The sequence below is a fragment of the Diadema antillarum genome, unplaced genomic scaffold, assembly GCF_040938485.1.
Source record: "Diadema antillarum isolate AM-2024a unplaced genomic scaffold, OU_Dant_1.0 seq00002433_RagTag, whole genome shotgun sequence".
In the NCBI taxonomy this organism is placed as follows: Eukaryota; Metazoa; Echinodermata; class Echinoidea; order Diadematoida; family Diadematidae; genus Diadema; species Diadema antillarum.
In genome coordinates, this window is record NW_027273040.1 from 31,763 (window position 1) to 37,900 (window position 6,138).

At 35.0% G+C, this 6,138-nt stretch overlaps 1 long non-coding RNA gene across 1 annotated transcript; it reads right to left on the bottom strand.

Moving 5' to 3' along the window:
- Positions 1-3,163: 3,163 nt before the first annotated feature.
- On the bottom strand, positions 3,164-4,916 carry LOC139714789 (uncharacterized). Its single transcript, XR_011709755.1, has 3 exons — positions 4,822-4,916; positions 3,967-4,095; positions 3,164-3,294 (listed from the first exon to the last, which is right to left on the bottom strand). It is a non-coding gene; the product is annotated as an uncharacterized lncRNA (long non-coding RNA).
- Between the last annotated feature and the right edge of the window lie 1,222 nt (positions 4,917-6,138).

Below are 6,138 nucleotides of genomic sequence, written 5' to 3' on the forward strand. Positions count from 1 at the left end.
TATAATGATATTTCATCCGCATCCTTGCTATATAGGTTATTTCAAATAAAACAAAGATAATCATAATTATGGCACAAGAAATTGTAGAAAATTTTATTCACCGCTGATTCGAACATCCTACTGCAAAAAGTTTATTTTTTCAAGGCCCTCAAATCTGAAATTTTACACTGATGTGAAATGTAAGAAGACGGTAAAACTTTTTATGAAAACTTTCACGCGTATTTCCAACGGAAGGTATTCTCGAAGTAATCAGTATCATTCAGAATTGATAAGAAATTAGCATTAAAGGGGTATGTTTTTAAAAATGGCATCTTGTAGAAGCTGGTGTATGTTTTGTCTTTGTATTGTGTGTGTATAATATGTGTGTGTGTGTGCGTGCGAGTGCCGACTTTTTTATCAGTTATAGTTTATAAAAAGAAGAGACAAAACTCTGTGTCTACTTTCAGGGGTTGATTTTTTTTTTTATCAGGCCCATTGCCTTCTCATTAACCCCTTCATCTGATAACTTTGGGCGTTTGTTTGGTTGTTTGCTTGTTTTGTCACATTGACATCATACTTGTTATACTATTGTCATATCTTTATGTATTCATATTTTATTAAGTGAAAATATATGAAATGAAATGAAATGAAATCTTTCCTACACGCGCCGAGCGCTACGGGACTTGGGGGAAAATATACCTCCCACGGAGATGTCATGTGTTACATTGCACCTCTCAAACAAACGTCAAAGGCAATGTATTGTGGATGATATTTGAGTCATGTTTGTATTGTGTCCGATTATACTGTTTGATTTCTTATTGAAAGAGAAATTAACAGGAATTTATACTTTTCTACTCAGTGATTATTGTTAAAATAGATTATTAGGATTACAGATATTGAAAGAGAAGAATTACAATCAACTAAATGTACATTTTGAGTATCTGTGGAAAGATTCAACATTCATCTAACAATCACGAAATAATTATGTTTTCCCAGATGTGCCTTGTATTTCAAAGGAGTTTCTGTTGAGTTTGCTCCTGATAAATTCATACGAACATGATGTGTGTGCGCGCATGCGTGATTTCGTTTGTATTAATTTTGTTTCACTGTAATAGGAGATGAATTACATAGAGCTCCGTAGATTTTGAATTTTCAATACCCACCAAAATCGACTGGATCAAATTTCGTGTTAGAGGTCAATCATCCAAACTTTGAATAAAAGCGAATAAATCGAGTTATTTCGAAAGGCCGACTCATTCCACTTTTCTCTGCTTGTAATGGCAAATCAATATTTCCTTTTTTTTTCTTATGACAAGAATCAAACTGTCTAGATGAATATGCACAAATTTACTTTTACCTCCTTTCTTTTGTGTTTTCTACATAGTTATGTTTATAGACAAAGTTTGCAAGTTAATTCCGTGCTTTAAAAAGAAATAACTTTTGACATGGAATTATAGCTGTATAGTGTTACGAAAGAACAAAACGGTGTTCACACAGATGTATTACTTTTTTGTCGCAACCGATTGAAAAATTTAGTCTCAATATCTATAAATAGTGCTTTAATTGTAGCACAAAAAAAAATTACAAATTAACAAATAAAACACACACATAGACTCCCACATACACACGTTCAGTCCTTCATGTACCTAAATGTATCAACATCCATTCATTCTTCTGGACCACACACCGAATCTTCTTTAATATTACCTCTGCTTCCACACTTTATTTCTCTCAATTCATTAATTCAGAGAACATTTTCTGCCGTCAAACGACAAAGTCTGAACACTACCAATAAACTGACATCCTTAGAAATGCAGCAGTTGGCATTGCCCATGAATTGTTACGTATTCAAAGTAGGCCTACTTCAACGTTTAAACTCACACGGCTTCCAACAATAATACATACACATGTGCACATCATCACACATACGTATATCACACATACATACAAACGCACAAACGTCTCGATGTCACGTCCGTCACTCACCCTCCTTCGTATCACTCCCTCAAACCATAGCTCTTTTGTTTGATTTATTGATAAAGTCAACTTACAGGAATCTATTATTGTATCCAAGCATATAAGGGATGGTACAGTATTGGTCGAGATGAAAATTGAGATTTTTACTTTTTGTGACACACCAAGAAAACACTCATGAAATAGTACAGAGCATACCATTTTAAGAGGAATTCAAAGTTTATTTGATGAAAATCGGGTTTGGAATGACTGAAACATCCAAAAACAAAGTAAAACTAAGCGATCGTAATGAAATGTGGGTCCCACACTTTATTACAATCGCTCTATTTTGGATATCTCAGCTATTTCAAAACCAAATTTCATCAAATAAATGTTGAATTTATCATGGAATTACATGCTCCTTCATATTTCATGAGAGGTTTCTCATTATCTAACAAAAAAAGTAAAAAATGTTATAAACCTGAAGTTATGTCTCAACCAAAACTATACGATCCCTTTAACGGTTCAAGACTGGTGTGTAATTCGTCACTGTAATTTCGATTCCAGTTTCTTTTCTTTGCTGGAAAATATAGAAAAGTAAAACAACAACTTACAATAAACAGTTTAAATAATGAAGAGACAAATGTTAAAAAGATGTGATTTTCAATCTTCAAGAAATGTCTTTACTGTTTGAAATACGTTTACAATGACAATTCTATACTACTGCATTGAGGCTAAATAATAATCATGCAATCCTTACATCGCCCACTTCTTAACTGATCATACTTTGATCCAATGCTTTCATTACAGAAGCAAAGAAATGTCCTGTCTAAAACCAGGAAAAAAATGTGGAGGTTTTAACTGTCGTTATTCCAATGAATAAACGTCTCTCCTTACTGTATATAGTTGTCCTTCATTACCGAGGCCTGATTAAAAGGAAAACGTCAGAAAATGTTAAACAAAACAAAAAAAAAAAATACATGGAAGATCTCACGTACATAATTTTTTTTTCTCTCCACATCCAGTCGACATCACTTACGTATTCACAAAAAAAGAAAAAAATGTGAGAAATATTTTGTTTTTCTGTTCATTATCTTGACAACCTTTCTGCTTTTAGATCTCGCATGCTGATGTGGAAGTATCATTTTCTTTTCGTGCAATTTGCTGAGGTGGAGTTGAGACTACAGTAATATGAAGGAAAAAATAAATATTTAAATAAATGTGAATTTCGATTGAAATGAGGATCTAAGAGTCTATGAACTGGCACTCCTCTACTGTCACATCCGTCAGTGGGCTGACTGTCTTTGTCGAAAGAAATGCAACCGTGAATATTCGACCACGATTCCAGTTTATGTTCTCTGTCTATAGGAAAAGTCAACAAAGAAAGGACAGAAACAATTTGACTATATATTAGATCATTAGACAGATACATTTGAAAATAGGAAAATATCTTTATCTTTTCTAGTGTTCAAATATACAGTTAAAACCTCAGGAGGTTATAGGTTTTTATGTTTATTTGTAATAATAACCGAACGAAAGTCGCATTGAAATATACAACTCATTTCTTCATGGTTATTTTAGCGAGAAATATAGTGTTGTTATTCTACATCATGATAGAAACCGGTTACGTAGTTTAAGGTTGACACGAATTTCTCTTATTCACCAGTCGAGCCACTATGAGCCAGTATCAAATAAAGATGTTAAATTTTAAAAACATGTCGTCTCTAGATTTCTTTTGCGATTACTTCGATGCATCTAATGATTGGCAATGAAGGACATTTAAACAAGACTAAATACTAAAATTAGTCGAAGAAAACGGAGATGCCAACGATGAATAAGAATGAAAAGAGAAGCAGAAGAAGAATTGGAATAAGAAGATGGAGACAAAGAGGTTAAAGGTTAACATAATTTGCAAAAAAAAAACTTGAAGAGGAAGTAAAAAAAAGGGGGAGTGCCGGTATAAACAAAAAGAAATTAATGCGAGGAAAAGATGATGCACATTGTCGTAGAAAAGGAAGAAGAAGAGAGATATACCTCTTCAGAAGATTATGATTTTTCTTCTTTTCATCACCACGATGGCATAGGTCATCATCGACATGAAGAATGCCGTGACGAGCAGGACGTACGTAGTCGACGACCTTTGGAGAACACCTGGACCAGAACCTGGATGGCAAGATCAAAATCATGACCGTAGTATTATGACAGAACATAATGAAGGGACTTTCGAAAGCAAACGACCATAGATCATAATTTATCATATATTTATCATGTGATTTATCTCGGTCATGTATTGTTATAATGAAACATAATGTTATTATAATTATATTCAATATGATAAGGGTGAGAAAATGAAGGTGAAATCTTCGACGAAAAAAATAATACATTTGTTTCGGTTACATTGTTTGGGTAGGCCCTACTAACAAGGTACTTACAGCTTATACAAATAAAGAAAAATGTATTTTTACAATGATAATTAAAATCTAGCATGCAGGGATGATGGTTATTATTAAAGCTCCCCTCTAGCCTGGGAAACCGTGGAGTGGGTAGGGTGGCCCGGCTCGGATCATGGGAATCCTTGTAACAAATAATGTGTACAACTTCATCCCGTATATCCGTGTACAGCTTCATCACGCACCATCATGCACATATTCACTAACCGGTGGTATTTGTGATTTTTTTTTTTTTTTTATGTACCCCAGTGGACAGCACACCGACTAGGGCCACCCATTTATTCCAACGCAACTCTTTCATAGTTATACAAGAGTGAAGCTTTCATCCATACTACAGAGTATTCCACATAACCCTTTTTTTCCGCTTGCCGTTTTACCATGTTTACAGTCCAGAGTGGAATAAAAATGAGTTCAGTATTTATATGATAAGTAGATTAACCTCTCTTTGAGCCGAAAGTCGAACAATGCCCAAGACTAGTAGAGGTCCAACCAATCCCGTTCGTCCCCGAACACGTGACATTGATGCACCTGTTGTGTTGGCGTGGTCTGAAGAGAGCCGAGGCGCTGCTGGACGAGGAGAGAGTGGTGTTGTCGACTCCGATGGTGTATGTGTGAAGGTGTAGGGAGGACTGGTCCTCGGGACTAATATGACACGTGATAACGAGAATGACCTGGCTTCCTTCCCCATTGATCTCCTGGATCTCGATAGAGAGGATGTTTCTCGCTGGGGGCGCCTGGCCTTAGCATACAAAAATTAAATAATGTGTTTTGTTGTTTGTTTGTTTGTTTGTTTATTTATTTATTTTTTATTCATGATTAATTGCGGTACGTGACATATTTAGAAATACAAATATTGGGAACTGGTGCAAGGCATGTAAAGAGAAAGCCCGCCCTATCATAACTTCAAACAATTGTGAATTCAAGCAACCTTCCAGTACTAAAGGAAAAAAAAATAACTCTCTTGCATTATCGCTATTAGGTCAATTGTCATTCAAACTATTTGATCGAAAGGTTTAGGGTAAAAACAAAATAATGATGTAAAAAAAATAAATATATCCATAGTGCCACGACTTTTTAAATTGTATTTTGTATTGTTTACAACATGACTAATGTGTATACTTAATTCACTTGGAAGAATCAACGATAAAGGTGTTGCCCTTATCATTATCAATAGAATAATTAGAACTGTTGTATGTAGATGATTGAGATGGATCAATCTTAAAAAAAAAAAAAACACCTTTCTGTCTAGTAAATATAACAATACGTCAGAGAGAAAGTGGTTACTAGTATCATGTAGATTTGGTGAGAGAATGTGTGTATGAACTCAAATGGACCTTTCTTCGCAGTGGTCTCAAGAAATTTTGCATAACATAATAATATTATGGAAAGTTTTATCGTCTTACCGTCGCTTCTTGGACAGTAAGTCTTTGAAGCGTTCGTCATTCCGATGTCGTTGACACCGGTGCAGGAGATTTCAAAGCATTCACTCGGAATTGACTCAAGGATCAAGGAAGGGGAGCTTGAAGATGATTCGATGACGTCATTCACTGCAATCTCGTAATTTTCTATTGGTGGAAATGGCTGGTCACGTGGGTGGACGTGACACGTGATCCTGAGGCCATCAGTTTCTTGTCCGTCCTCGTCAACAATCTTGATCAAGATGATATTGTCTGCTGGAGCATCTGCCACGTGACAAGGATAAAATGTAGACAGATTATAACTCATTCTCATATTCACAATTTATCCAGAAACATCG